Consider the following 16,461-nt stretch of genomic DNA (forward strand, 5'->3'; position numbering starts at 1 on the left):
AGTTATAGTCAGTGGATATATTAACATACCAAATATTTTTATAGCAAACTTGTATATGTATCTGCTTCTTTGTTCCTAAGAAATATTTTTGAAATTGGAAACTTTTTTTTTTAATATTTATTTGGTTGCACCAGGTCTTAGTTGTGGCAGGCAGGCTCCTTAGTTGCAGCATGCATGTGGGATCTAGTTCCCTGACCAGGGATCAAACCCGGGCCCCCTGCATTGGGAGCGCGGAGCTTTATCCACTGCACCACGAGGGAAGTCCTGAAATTGGAAACTTTTTAAAAAACAAAACTTTTGATATGTTAATGGAATTCAAATGAGTTTAGTAATTTTTAGATACAGCATCTTGGTACACAGAGGTCTCCAAATGATAGATTGGCTTGAAAACCATTAGGTCAAAAAGAAAATGATGATCTGAGCCACAGTAACCATTATTATTCCTATGATTATTACTATTGATTATAGCAACTATATATTGAGTTTTGCTATATGAAATGCCCATTTGGGGAGAATTACAAAGCAAATAAGACTATATTTATGATTTAATACAACAAACTTCATTACATTATTAATCATTATGGTCATCGGTTACCAGTGTTTAAACAGGAGAGATTTATTACTACAGATAAGTCAATATATCTGGTGCCTTTTTTTGCTTAAAGTCATAAAAAATATATATGACAAGTCTTAATGGTTAAGATTTTCTGCATTATAGCTTTCATTTTCTAATATAGTATACATAATTTTTACAACAATGGCAAAAGAAATGTAACCTTTCCATTGATGTTTATTTACTGTTTTTATTTATCTCTGTACTTTCTTGCATTTCTTCATGAATACAAATAACACAAATTCTTTTGGCTAATATGTTCATAATTTTATATTGTGGGCTTAGAAAATAGTTTTCAAACCAAACATAAGTAAGAAAGCATTTGCTGATTCCCTTAATATGCAAACTATCAGATGCCAATTAGTTTGTTGATTCTTTCCACTGCAGTTGCATGTGTGTGGGCAGGAATGAAGTCCAAGTTTTCATTCCTTTTTCTGTTTCTTGTCATGTTGGCTTTAGACTACTGCTATTGGATCCAGCTGAACCTCTTCTCACAGTGGGTGGGCCTGGAAATATTTTCTCCTCATATCCTTTTTAATCCTATTCCCCCATTTGTGGTAAACATCTTTATTTTCACCCAAGTAAAAATCTGTTTGCTTTCTGACTTTTATTGCAAGATGATTATTTGGCCCACAAAATTTTTTTTAAATAAATACTTTTATATCTAGAGAAAAATTTTACATTTCAGTGAGAGATCTAGTGGATAGACTTACTTTAATTCTTTCAAAAACATTTTAGGCAGTATTAGGTTTGAATACTACTTGTGTGTTCTCTTCCAAATCATAAATGGGCAATCCTCAAAGGAGTAAGGTGAAATCTTACATCTGAGGGCTGATCCAACCTATTTAGATTCTTTGGGTCCCTAAGACTGAATAGAACAAAACATTAAAAATATTTTTTCGTTGTTGTTGATTCTGGAATTTATCCTTGTTGTAAGTAAGAAAGTTTTGAGGGAAACAGAACAGTCCTATAGTCACCATGATTAAGCTGTTTAGAGAGGAACAAAATTACAAATGTTTCCGATCTTAATGTAGCCAATAAAAATTCCTCATGTTTACCTGTAAGATCTAGAAAATAGAGGCAAAATGAACTAGTGAACTTGATGTTTACTTCCTTTTACTTCTCTTTTTCTTATGGCATAAATGCTGAACAGAGGAGGAATATTTAAGAAAAAAAGACCTAAACTGAATGTCAGAAAGCTGAAGTTACAGACTTGTATTTCTATTTTAATAGATTCTATGATCTAAATGATGACTAGTTCCTTGAAATAAGGATAATAAAAATTATCCCTCAAATTTCAGAGATATATTGGAAAATCTGAAGATCAAAGTGCTACACACACATGAAATATTATTGGAGATATTTGTATTTTAAAGGAGAGAAATGAACAAAATTTTAAATTCTGTTAAAGGCTGAGAATAAGAAACAAGGAAACAAACTTGTTTGGTACATCTCTCTAAATGTATCGGGAGTGAATCTGTAGTGTGGGCACCAATTTCTTCATATTCCAACCTGAGATTTTCGTAGATTTATTTGACAATAGTCATTTCCACTATCATTATTTCTACTACCATCCCAACTGTGTGAACAAAGAATACATAAGAAAGGCCCACAGTTACAAGGTGCCATTTGTGACACACAGTGATAAGCATTTAACAGAATAGTTTCCTTTCCTCTTGGGACCACATTTCTCAGCTGCCCTGCAATTAGGAGATTCATGTGGCAAAATTCTGGACAAGAGCACGTGTGCAGAAGTGATGTAATATATTACCAGGACTGGACTTTAAAATGCTCCCACGCATGACTCTTGTACTCTTTCCCTATCTTCCAGGTAAATAGAGAGGAGTGCACGGACCTAGAAAAAGGGAAAGCTCAAAAGGACAGGAGCCTGGGTTCTCTCCTTTTCATTGTGCTAAGTTACTGAGATTTGGGGATTGTTACATCAGTTAACCTATCTTTACCAATGCACTATCATAGGATTTTATAGTCAGTTTAATTTAAAATTCTGGTTATACATTATGAAAAAAACTGTCTATGTCATCAATTTGGAGTAAATATTTGCAATGATTGTTTGACAGGCTATGAATAAAACAACTGGTTAGTTGATCAAATCTTCAAAAATCAACTTGTTGCTTGAGTGTTGTATTTGTAAATATAGCTCGAGTAGCTGCTCTCTGGGAGTTTGATGTAAAACACAGAGTTTCCATATTGATCCATGAATGAGCTGTAAAGAGTGGCTAAATGTCTGGGCTTCCATTTGTTTGAGAGACTCCTTAGCCTCTGGGGGAACAATAACTAGACGGTGCTGGCAGCTGGCATTATCTACAAGACTTTCAAGGATGTGGAGCAATTGCAGAACAAGATGAAGACCTGCTGACATGTTTGGCCAAGGAAAATGAGTTGAAGGGAATTTCTACCAACTTAAGCAAATATTGACCTGGACAATAAGGTTAAAACAAAAAGAAAGCAAAATGATAAATTTGGGCTTAAATGTTGGAAATATTGTTGAAATTCTCTTACAGTTAAGCGCTAGACATTGGGGCTGCAGTTTGTAATGAAGCATACCATATCCAATGCCCAAAATAGGCCTAAATACGATGATGACTGGCAAGCAATTTGAAAGAGCCAGGATATTAAGCCTTCTAATATGAATGCAAAGCTCACTCGTGAGAAAAACGAAGTTCCATTGTCAATCAGTCAAGTGCTTTTTTCATAAGGGAAAAGAGCATTAACAATGTAATTGCAATAGCAAATTTAGAAAATTTGAGTTGCTGAATATTATAGGGGGAAATCTCTATACAAATGGATATACTGAGAAATAAATTGAACTCTAGGCCACCATTCAATATTCCAGTAGATACAAAGACAAATATTCTTGAAGCGTCTCTGTGTCTTGGGCGTGAAAACAGAGAGAAGCTCAAATATCACAGCCGAAGTAGCAATATTGAAGCAATATTGATGCATCAAAACTTAGACCTTTAAAATGAGGCCATCACAGGGATAATCTGTAGTCTGGTGAGACTCCAGCCTAGATTACATAAAGAATTATGGCACACAAAACAAAGCCCAGAAGTGTAGTGTGTAAAGAACAGCAAGTAGGTGTGGTTTCTCAGGTGGAAGGAAGACTGAGAAATCGCTCTATGAGGTGACAACTTTTTAAGCCCCATCATGCCTCATTGCATGCTATTTTCCACAAAGTCGGTGATGGCTCTGAAGAACCTGAGACTGAGACAGTCAATTAAGTCATTAGAAAGGGTCGGTTTGGGTAAGTTAAGGTCCTATAATTTAGTGATTTCATTCTGTCACCAGAAAGAGGTAGCTTTAGCCTAAAAATGATGGATCATTTTCTATGTGATATTCCCATTACTCAGAGGCCTAGATTTCCTGGAAATGGTAAGGGATGCTGTGTGTGTTAAAGCCATTTTGAAACTGATTTTCACTGAGATAACTGGCAGGTATTATTCATATATACAGACATAAACAGAGTTATTATGTCTATGCGGATCTACCCAGTTTGTTGACCTAAAATCACTAAGATTCACTAGTTAAGAAAAGTAGGGAAGCAACAAACAAAATCTTACAACTAATAGCTTTCAAAATGTGTACATTTTGAAGTAACTAAAGTACCAAGCCTTTACCTTACAGAGTAAGGTAAAAAATGGAGGCAATTGGCTAGATAATTCAGAAGATACACCTAAGGTGGATTACTTAAGCAGCTCAGTACAATGGCTTCGGAAGAAATCCAAGTAGACACATAATGACATTAATTTTGTTATTTGTTTTGTCAATGACAAAGGGATCCTTATGTGAATATTTTCCTAGAAAATATTCTAATGCTCTTTTATTAATACTTGAAAATAGTTCTTGGAAAAAAATTACCTTTGATTGTTAACGTTTCTCTTTTAAAAAGAGAGAGCTTTTATCAGGTTTAAAACACCTGATATGAGAAAATGGTGTTTTTATTTCCAAAGTCTTTGCATTGTTCCCAGATTTTATTCAAATGATTTTCAGGAAATAACAGTACATAAAGGGGAATCATGGTGGGAAGAAAAATTAGATGAAGCTTGCTCAAGGGGTGTGGCACTAACAAATACCAGGTGTTTGCAAGCTCACAGTGATTAGTAGACAACAACCTACCGCCCCCCTCCTCAGAGACCACCGTTCTTATTTGTGTTTCATACGTAATTGCCCTGTATGCTGGCCTCCTGCATACAGGAATAAGGAAGGGGTTTCCCTTGGTTTCCTCTTCCCGATTTAGTTTCCACAGCCAGTGTTAAACGTCCACAGTCAAGCGTACAGAATAACGGCCCATCAGGAATACACTGTGCTGAAGGGCAGCTTCTTACAGGGGAGGATGTTTATCTTGACAGCAATTGACAGTTGGGGCTTCCACCTTATTTATATGTGTATAATAAAGTCTGAAGTTACCTATATTCTCATTCTTGTTGTGTTTCTTTTCGATATATTTAATTAAAAACAACAGAAGGAATGAGAATGTTATGTTACTTTTCTATACAGTTGAACATGAATATATTCTTTCTTAACCTGTAACTTAGAAACTAAACTGCCTAAGTTCAAGTCCTGGCTCCACAGCTTACTAGTTTCCTGGGCAAATGACCTAACCTCCCCATGCCTTAATTTTATTCTTTATAAAATGAAGACAGTAGTCCTACTATCTTTCAAGATTATCGTGAGGATTATATGAGATGGTGCTTGGAAAGCACTTGGTACATGGGGTGACACATAACGAGATTTCAATGCATGTTAATCACAATAAACTACTAACTCTCCACCATGTGGTTTTGGTATTAACCTATGCAGAGCTTGATGAAGTTCTGAGCCAGATGCAACTAAAGGAATTCATCCCACAACTTATTTTCTAAGAACCTGCCTGCATAACCTATGTTCTTTTGAGTTCACACTAGTCTTTGACAACCAGTTATTTCCTCATTGTAGGATGTTTCATACCAACTGTTCAAAATTTCTGTTACTGCTCAAAGTTTACCCTTGAGAATCCTCACCATGTATATTTCTAAGGAACATTGGCTTTTCTTCAATGTGTTAAATAAAATACTGAAGTCAAATCTTATTGCATAAAAAAGAGCTTCTTCCTCTGCCAGCATTTCTTCCCCAGCCTTAACTCTCACTCTCACCTGATTCAGATTTTGCTTAAATTAATCTTCACAGGGAAGCCTTTCCAAACCTGCCCATTAAAAATCATAATATCTTCCCTTTTCCCACAATTCCCCAATCCCTATCTTTCCTTTCCTGATAAGTTTTTCTCTATGGCATATGTCACGTTCTGACGGTCTCTGTTTTGCTTATTTTTATTTATTTATCTTTACTATCTTCTACAAGAACATAAAATGCAAGCGGACAGAGATAGTTTGTCTGTTTCACTCACTACCCTATTGCAAGAGCCTAGAATAGCACGTAGCAGGCGCTCAAATATTTGATGTACGAATGAATGAGTGAATGAATGAATGAACAATCAGAGTTGTCTCTTTCCTTCTCTCCCTGTATTCTAAGGGTTACTTTATAGTTAGATTTTCTTGCTTCTTGTGCCTCTGTTCTGCTGCAATATTAGGAGCATTGTTCTATAATCCAACGTTTTCAGACGATAAGTCATTTCCAAAATTGTTTCAGACAAAAGAAGCCTCCCACCTAATTTTGAGGCCATGGGCACTTTTATCCCACCAGGGTAACACCATTAGGAAGGCCCTGTGGTTTTATCCACGTAGAACTGTAACCATTCCATCACCCTATCATGTCACTCACCTGCAGTCTGAATAAAGCCTCGTTAGAAACCGCAGCTGTGGTTAAACATAGGCATGACCTAAGCTTTATGCTGTGTCTTGGAAAAATAACATTCTGGGCATGTGCTACAAAGGACCTACCAAGAAATGGCAGGTTCCCAAGGTGTATATCAATTTTTGTTTAACTGTCAAGCTATTGTATTTCATTAAAAGAAATCTTTCTTTTTAAATGAATTTTCCAAGCTTCTTCCACAGTAGGCAAATAACATTGCCCAACTAAATAAATCGGCTTTGGAGTTCTCAAAACCTCTCTAGCTGGTCTCCTTGTGTTACCTAGGAGGTGCACTCCAAATAGAATAAACAGATCTCAACAGTACCTACCTGTTAGGGATCAAATTCCTGCCTAAGGGAGCAGATGGTAATGAATTTGAACAGTGTTGTCTGAATCTGCATGACATGGAACACTCCGGACCATCATAAAAAACTCCAGGCTCCCTGTTGTGTCTCCGAGCTACAGATTTTCTCTCCTTCTCCTCCTCCTTCTGCCCTCTTCTTCTGAAAATCTCCAAGAAGATACGGACTTTTTTTTTTTTGGCGGTACGCGGGCCTCTCACTGCTGTGGCCTCTCCCGTTGCGGAGCACAGGCTCCGGACTCGCAGGCTCAGCGGCCATGGCTCACGGGCCCCGCCACTCCGCGGCATGTGGGATCTTCCCGGACCGGGGCACGAACCCGTGTCCCCTGCATCGGCAGTCGGACTCTCAACCACTGCGCCACCAGGGAAACCCTTGCTTTTTCTTCTCCTACAGAATCTTTAAAATTTAGAGCTAAAATAGCCTTCAGAGACTATCTAGTCAGTAATATGAATGCAGATACATCAACGTTCATTTATTTATTCAGTACGTATTTATTGACTATATGTTTTGCACATAGGTGCTGAGTGACAGGGGTTAGTTTCTAAAGTCAATAGTCAAAGATTGCAAGCTTTCTGGTTAGATGCCACCCTAGAAACTACTCTCACTCAAAATGGACTTCTATCTGCAAACAAGAGATGAAGCTTATTTTAAAGGTAAATAAAGATATCTTGCTGAAATGAGGTGTGATAACTTATTTGTGAACACAATGTTTCATCCCATTAGAGCACATAGAAAATTCCAGAGGATAGTTAAAGGTTTGGAAGATGTAAAACTGGGGGTGGGAGTAGATTAATAACTTTATGAAGATGACTTCCAGATTTGATGTGAACTCTGTCAGCTTTCCAGACATGACCTAATCAAGCACTTCTACAGTAAATAACGAATTGTGTAAGGTTTCCCAAGACAATCCTACATGGCTAGTCCCATGGTTTTGAGAAAGCTGGAAATAGTCTAGGGTTCTGGGGCAGGTATTAAATATAAACACAGAGATTTGGCATTGATGTTTGGGTGAATGAATTATAGAAAGCAGTGGATAAGGCAAGAATTGGTACCTAGGAAGGCTCTGCTATGACTAGGAATCAAGTCAAACTAATGATAAGAAAGGGTTTTCTTGCCATAAAAATCAATACCAACTCATAACCATAGAGAATGCAGTTATATAATATTCTGGTTGCTTTCAAAACATATCAAAATCCAAAATTAGTGGGGCTTAACATATTGGGGACAGTTTAGACAATGCTTTTGAAAACCATCCTGAATATTTGCTGTTCTTTAAATACACCATGCTGTCTTGCATGTCAGTGTTTTTCACATCCCTTTCCTTTTATCTATAATCTGCACTCCACCTTCAATTTACTGTCCTGAGTTCTACTTGTTTGTTAGGACTTAGTATAGAGGCCACCCTTCTTAGATACTTTCCTAGCAATCAGTTCTTAACCTTTAACATCACAGCAGGTCTCATAACCATCTAAAATTCCTTGTATATGTGTTCTACCTCTTCTCTAGACTAAGAACTCTCTAAATACAGCAACTGTGTTTACTTATCACCAAAATCCCTAATACTTCACCCATTTACTGGCACATCATCGGAGCCTAATACATAATTTTGTAATGTCGATTGCTATTTAATGACGATAAAAGCAGCTAAACATTAACATGAATTTAATGTTCATATTCTTCCTTCAAATTCGGCAGCCTAATCTTTGTTTTATTATTTAATAGATTGTAATAATAATGCCTCTAGTGTTGCGTAATTAATTATTTTTGGTTTAAAGTAGTTTTATTTTCTATATTAAGAAAGGACCTTCTCATTCCCTGCTTATGAGTGTTTTCATAAAAAACAAAAATGGGACACTGTAGTCATAAATTATTCATACTTCTCTAATGCAAAAGTGTTTAAAAAGTCAATCTTTCGCCGTGTCTTTATTTTGCTCACATATGTTCTTTTTTTTTTTTAACATCTTTATTGGGGTATAATTGCTTTACAATGGTGTGTTAGTTTCTGCTTTATAACAAAGTGAATCAGCTATACATATACATATGTTCCCATGTGTCTTCCCTCTTGCGTCTCCCCACATATATTCTTGATTCATGTTCTATTAATTTTACTTCTTATTAAGTCTGGTTTCAGACCACTAGACAGACTGTTTTGCTGTGCTACACTCTGCTTTGCTGACCATGAAAGGACATGTTTAAGTGTGTGTTCTGTTAGGAAATAAAATAGAAAACTAGGATTGTTCTCCAGATATGTGATGTGCCATGGCTCTCTCTTCTCATGGTTGTCTTTATATTTCAGAAATGCTTGTTTGCCATTTGAATGACCATATTTGGAAAAGGGACACACTATTACACTCTTACTCATAGTTTTATATTTTTTGAACCAAAAATGCTTCACTTTTTTGTTGGACTTATAAATTATTTACATGCAACAAACCTCCTTGAGTGTTAAATAATCCCTAACTCTCCTCCCAATTATAGGAGCCTTATGACTGATACTTTATTCATTAAATTAAATATTATTTAAAATTAAATATTATTTAAATATTTTATAAGAATAAATTAATAATCAGAAAAATAAAATATTAAAGTGAAAAAAACAAAAGATTAAGCTGCCTAGGTGAATAGCGTAAAAGAAGCTGTCAATTACCCCACTGGTTTGTTAACCTGGGATGATAGTTAAGGCAGAGACTAAAGGGAGTGAAGTCCTACACAAAAGTAATCACAGGACACAAGTTGTAGTTCTACAAAATGATCTTACTGGTGCCTTTTGACATAACCTGCTTCCAGTTTTCTGCTGTTCATAAACAACTTTTGAGTGGTTCTAACTTTATTTTAGTTAATAATAATGATTAACTTCTCTCTATAGTGTATCCATGATAACATTAGCTATTACTACACTTTGGTTGTGAGGTCTTGCAGTGGCCATTACAAGCAATGCTGTGTGTGGATTGTGTAGGGGGTGGGGCATGGTTGAGTTCTGTTTGGTCCAACTAATCTGAACATCAGTCAGTGACAGAAATTCATAAGAATGCAGATTGTGGTAACTTCTCTTGCTTGATAATGTTGTCCATATTTTATCTGTTATGTTAAATATAATTATGTCTATTTTTTTCAAATTACAGTTATAAAAATGACCAATTCACAGGAGGTTGCTGATAAAATGCGCCAAGATATTACCTCCACCCCCAAAAAGGAGCTGAAAATGCATTTATTTTGTATAGTTTTTACAAACCAAATCTGTGGGAATGAAGCAGGAACAGTTGTTTGCTTATCGTAGTCTAAGGCGCTGCATTCTTGAGTTGGTTTGGGAAGGCTTTTACAAAGCCTGTACCAAGGCCTGTGCTATGGCGAAACCCTCACACGTGCAAGCAACCCCCTATTTTGCCTCCCAGGATGTGAGATGTGTATCTTTGTGATCAATTATTCTCTTGAACTAATCTAAGTATGTTCTAACAATAAAGAGTAGAAACTAGCAAATTATAGGACAAAATCGATTTCTTATGGTCTCATTGGAATACTGGTCCAATCCCTTCATTTTACAAATAAAGAACTTGAGGAATGATTAAGTGGCCTTTACAGGGTTACAGGGCCAACTAATGTCAGAGCCGGACTCAAACACAGGTCTCCTGATTATCAAGAAAGGGCTCTTTCCATAATACCCCATCATAGCCTCTAGAAGGGACACTAACCTCTAAAAGACTCTTGCCTATAGGATTCAGTCCTACAGCTCATTCTTTCAAAAGTACTAAAATAAAGAGTGTGGAAAAGTTGGGGATTTTTAAATTTATCATGGTATCTTTTTTTTTTTTTTTTTGCGGTACGCGGGCCTCTCACCGTTGTGGCCTCTCCCGTTGCAGAGCACAGGCTCCAGACGCGCAGGCCCAGCGGCCATGGCTCACGGGCCCAGCCGCTCCGCGGCACGTGGGATCTTCCCGGACCGGGGCACGAACCCGCGTCCCCTGCATCGGCAGGCGGACCCTCTGCCACTGCGCCACCAGGGAAGCCCTATCACAGTATCTTTTTCATGATTGTAGCTGTCACTTTTAGAAATAAGGTAAGCTTGACTATGGCTCTGCTTTGTGTATTTAAGCTTGTCTTTGCCAGCAATGTCACCTCCATAATAACGTAAAGCCATCTCCTGGCTTTTTTCTTGAAGACATGTCTTCAGGCAGGGAAAATGATTTGTGGTCTCTGGAGTCAATGCAGAAGAATAGGTTTCCATTACAATAGCCCTTTGACAAGTACAATGTGTTAATTTCACAAAGCACAGTGCTGACACAAATGACCTGGTCTCAAGAGTCCTTTTAAATGGTAGTCTCTTGGTACTGTACCACTCAGAGCACAAGGCTAGGACCAGAAAGGCAACTCTGTGCAAAGAAAACTGAATGTACTCTTATGGCTAAAATCACCCACAACATGTTTTCTTATTTCTCTGAAAAAAAGAGAAAGCTAAGTGATACATTTCCAATGCTAGTGATTACTACCTTTGAAATATTGCAGAAAATGTAAAATTTGACTGCTCTTACATTATTATAATAACACCTTACTACACTGATAAGATAACCACTTAAAACTAGGGCCTATGACTCTCAAATTATACTGATGCTCTAATTAATCATATAGAAATTCTCTAGATGCCTCATATCAATGCTACAATAAGTAGAAAAGATTAATATTATATGTATGTTAATATGTCATATGAAAATCATCATGACAGCCCTGCACAACTTTCACAAATTTAAATACTGTTAGCGAAGTTTCAAAGCCACTTGACCCAAGTTTTCCATTGTGGCAAGTCAAGGTGGCCTAGAGAAACTGGAGAAATCTTGATAAGTAGTAACAATAATTAAAGAGGTGAGAAATGGGAGAATATATTAAAGAAAATTGTATTATTTAGGACAGGGAAGACAAGTCTGGAGGGTAATTTAATAACTACATTCATATAGCATTTGTAGAGGTATAACAGAGCACATGTAAAGCACAAAATTATTTCCAGGCTTTGGAGCATATTCAAACTTTTTTCTCATTTAGCTCAGCTTAAAGCCTTGCACCAGAGAGTGAAAGCAGGCATGGTGTATTCTGCTTTGGTGGTATGACACAAACTTTATGCAGCTCTTTCAAATTAAGTCTCTCCGCTGTTTCTAATCTACATTTTAGTGACTCTTTTACTTTATAGAGGATTCTACCAATGTGTTTAATATGGGCAATGTTCTTTAAGCCAGTGTGTAATGAAATGTCTGTGGAAACAGCTTGCCTTTCAAGCTGCCTTCTTGCATTATGAATGTGTCTTTGACTTGTTTCCAATTTATTATTGAATGTCAGAAGATAAAGGACCTTGGTATCCTAGTAACAGGTGGGTTTTCCTTTTCATCCATCATTCCTTAGAGGTTTACTCTGGAATGCAGCCCATAGCATTAAGTAAAATTGACTCTGGCTTGTATGAAGGGCAGCATGGAGGGGAATAAAGAGAGCACCTTTAAGAGTGTGTGTGAATGTGTACATGGGTGTTACCAGGGAAAGGACACTTAGCGTCAATATCTTTATCTTTATTAAAAACGTTGAGGCAGGGACTTCCCCAGTAGTGAAGTGGTTAAGAATCCACCTGCCAATGCAGGGAACACGGGTTCGAGCCCTGGTCTGGGAAGATCCACATGCTGTGGAGCAACTAAGCCCGTGCACCACAACTACTGAGCCTGCGCTCTAGAGCTTGCAAGCCACAACTCCTGAGCTCATGCGCCACAACTACTGAAGCCCGCGCACCTGGAGGCCGTGCTCCGCAACAAGAGAAGCCACCACAGTGAGAAGCCCGCACACCGCAACAGAGACCCAAAGCAGCCAAAAATAAATTAAAAAAAAAAAACAAACCGTTGAGGGAGGTAAAGTTTCAGCGTGGCTATACAAAGCTGTCATTCTTATGTTTATTTCTAATTGTTACCTAGATGCCTCCTAAAATAGCGAACCAGAGGTTTGACACATTTCTTTATTGTTTCTTGCCAGGTTCACCAAAGAAGTAGTTTAAAATTTTCAATTGTCTTTAGTTTATTCACAATTGTCACCATTTTGCCTGCAGATTCAACCACGTCTAAAGGTTTATAAAATCGTTTTCTATACTTTAACTTCTTGAACTTAGGAAACTCTTATGAAACTTCTATAAGGGAGAAACTACACATATTTCTAACAAGATGTAGTTGGCAATTTCTTTGCTCTATGAAAATTGTTTTGCAATGTATTTTTCCATTTGTTTTTCTTCACGTAATTTACCTTGTCCAATGTTGCTATTTCAGAATATGTGGTCTCTGATTCTTTTTCATATTAAGAGGGCATATCAAAAGATTTCCGGTGTCTGACAACAATTTATTTTGCAATTGCTGGAGCAAAAGGAATCCATATACATTGTTTACATGACAGCATAATCATACCAATCTAAAAGCCTGGAGTAGTTCCAAGGTACTTCTATGAACTTGATGCCACGAAGGTTTGCATTGTATTTTTCCATAATATATACTTTAGCTTTGCAGGAAGTTTGTTTCATGTCTGGAAATGAGACATCTATATGTCATTTAAATGGATGACCTTTGCAATTTATTTGGAGTGACATTTTCCATAACCTGAAAGAAAGGAGAAAGCTAGAGTTGATAGTTTAACGTTCCACCAACTTGGAACAGAAACATTTTTGTCTTATCTTTCAAAAAGAACAAGGGATGGAAGCTACTTCTTTAAAGTTGAATATGTAAAAAATTGGATACTAAATAAACAAAATTCTATGTGCCCAACATCTTACCCCTAATTTCAAAAAAAGGCAGGTAGAGAAAATGCCAGTATTCATGGAGATGATTTATTATAGGACTAAGAAATTGAACTTTTTGGAAACTTGAACAGCCAGCCGAAGTTGATCAGTTCCCCATGTGCCTCTGTGAGTCCTCAGAATGCTTTACCAAATAAATAAATAGACCATCTCTGTTTTCAACCAAAGAAAAAGGTGTAGAAACTACAAAATGGAAAACAAATATTTGGTAATTTTAGATTTTTCAAATGAATTTTTCCTTTTGATGCAATTTAATCATTTCTTCAAATGAGCGACTTAGCCTATTGGAAGGAAGATATTCAGTTTTATAACAAAACTGACATCCAAAATCTGTCATGAGACTTAAAAAGGAGCTCCTGCAAGCTTGCTTTGCCTTTAATGGTTCTGTTGGTTCCTTAGTTGCTGCCAAATGGACACCAGCCACGAAAGCCTCCAGAACTCTCATTGCAGAACATAGAGCATCTCAGGCATGTATTTATTGTGTTGTCTAACTGTATCTGGCTTACTTGATCATGTTTTTCAATCTATTCCTGCCTTTCTCCTGAGGAGTGGAAGTAAAATATTCTAATGTCTAAATTTTAAAGATGGAAAAATAGTACACGAAAAACCTGAGAAAATAATGTTAAGTTAGCCTTTGTGTATTGCTCTGTTATGTGTGAATTTGTAACAATCAAAAGTTTTCATCAAAATTTTGTTATAGTCTTGATCTGTCTGTGCCTACCTTTTAGTCGAAATGGAAGTTATTTCGAGTCTTGATTAGAAATAGATTTCACAGTTTTGGCAAGAATGTAAAAAACCTTGTGCTAGGGGCTTCCCTGGTGGCGCAGTGGTTGAGAGTCCGCCTGCCGATGCAGGGGAGGCGGGTTTGTGCCCCGTTCCGGGGGAGTCGCGCGTGCCGCGGAGCGGCTGGGCCCGTGAGCCGTGGCCGCTGAGCCTGCGCGTCCGGAGCCTAAAAAAAAACAAAAAACCTTGTGCTTCATATCAGAGGCCTGAAATATCTGGTGGTTCTGCTTTTAGTGATGCTGAGAGTGATCAGTGGTTTCAAGGGGTGACAATCTGGTCCCTCCATTGTAATGCTCCACATCGATCTTTCTAATGCCTATACCCATGAACAATAGTTGCCAAATTAATTACTTCTTTAGGGGGTTGAAAATGGTCATTTTCTAATTCTTTTATGCTTTAAAAAATTTTTTAGTTGGAATTCTTTGATAAAGAAGAGCTTTCTCTCATCAACTAGGACTACGTTAGTTTCCTTGAAATACAGTTTATACTCAAGGCAGGGTAAACACTCAGTTCTTTCCTTTTTTTTTTTTTTTGCGGTACGCGGGCCTCTCACTGTTGTGGCCTCTCGCGTGGCGGAGCACAGGCTCCGGACGCAGGCTCAGCGGCCAGGGCTCACGGGCCCAGCCGCTCCGCGGCATGTGGGATCTTCGCGGACCGGGGCACGAACCCGTGTCCCCTGCATCGGCAGGCGGACTCTCAACCACTGCACCACCAGGGAAGCCTAGTTCTTTCCTTTTAATTATCAGTTTTCCAAGTAAGAAGTTGGTGCTCTAGTTACTTTCAATGGTCTCCACTGAATTATACTTTTGATATCTCTTCATCTGCATAATTATGAACACAGATGGTTTGGTATATTTGATATGTTTCAGTCAATTTCTTGTTAGTTTTTGTTCACATTGTCCCACCTTTGGTCAATTGAAAGCACCTTCACATTTGCTCCTGTGACCAACTGACACACCCCACTTGTCCTTGTTTCCTCCTTTTTAGGCAAGAGATGTCCCAGACTCATATGTTTTCTGTCCCAGACCTAGAATTAAACATTTCCTCAAGGAGCCCTGGTTCCTTGAGGTAGGATGTGAAATTCAGACTTCAGAGTCTGGGTGCTGGGTGTGTTCATTTTCACTGGGTTTTTTTCTAGGCCTTTTCAGTTGACAGAGCTGGAAAATACATATTTTCAAACAGAAAAAACATTAGTCCGTATGGATATTTACAGTTAAAATTTAGCATTCTAAGATTTTTAACTTCCTCAAAGTTAATTTTAATTAACTTGATTTTATACTTGTATCTCTTTTATCTTACCCTGGAAATCTTGGTTTCTAAAATGCTAATGTATTTTTATTTGCATTGTCCCATAATATATAAAATAGCTTTACAATAATAAATTAATATTGCTATGAATAATTAGACTGCTAAATCAAGTTTAATATATTTAAAATTTTCCTTATCTTCAGCATGCGGTTATATCACACACTTGATGCACAGATTCATTCATTCTAGTTTTTTTCAACTTTTATGAGTTTTCAATTTTTTAAATTTTTATTAGTTAAAAAAATTTTTTAACCCTTGGCCTCCTCCACACACCCCAGTGAGCTTGAGGAAATGCATCAGTAGCACAACCACATGGTTACTGCCTAATTTCATATTTACATCCGTAAAATATATTCCATTTTGAAATACTTTAATAGTAAATCATTTCTACTTACAAATAAATTTTAATTGTCATAAGAAAAGTAATGTTGGAGTGTCAAGTGAGAAAAGACAGGTATAGTATTTTTATAGATATTGACTTTTTATAAATATACTTAAAGAAAAATACTTCAAGGAAATATTCTAAAATGTTGGTAGTGATTGTCTCCAGGTGATGTGATTCAAGGTGAAATTTTGACTCATTTGTATCAAGGTAAAATTCTGTATCATTTACTTACAAAATCAAAGTAACTTATTTTAAAAGATAATTTCACCTTGATTTTTTTTTTTTTTTTTTTTTTTTTATGCGTTACGCGGGCCTCTCACCGCTGTGGCCTCTCCCGCTGCGGAGGACAGGCTCCGGACGCGCAGGCCCAGCGGCCATGGCTCACGGGCCCAGCCGC

Source organism: Phocoena sinus, chromosome 10 (assembly GCF_008692025.1).
Source record: "Phocoena sinus isolate mPhoSin1 chromosome 10, mPhoSin1.pri, whole genome shotgun sequence".
NCBI lineage: Eukaryota > Metazoa > Chordata > Mammalia > Artiodactyla > Phocoenidae > Phocoena > Phocoena sinus.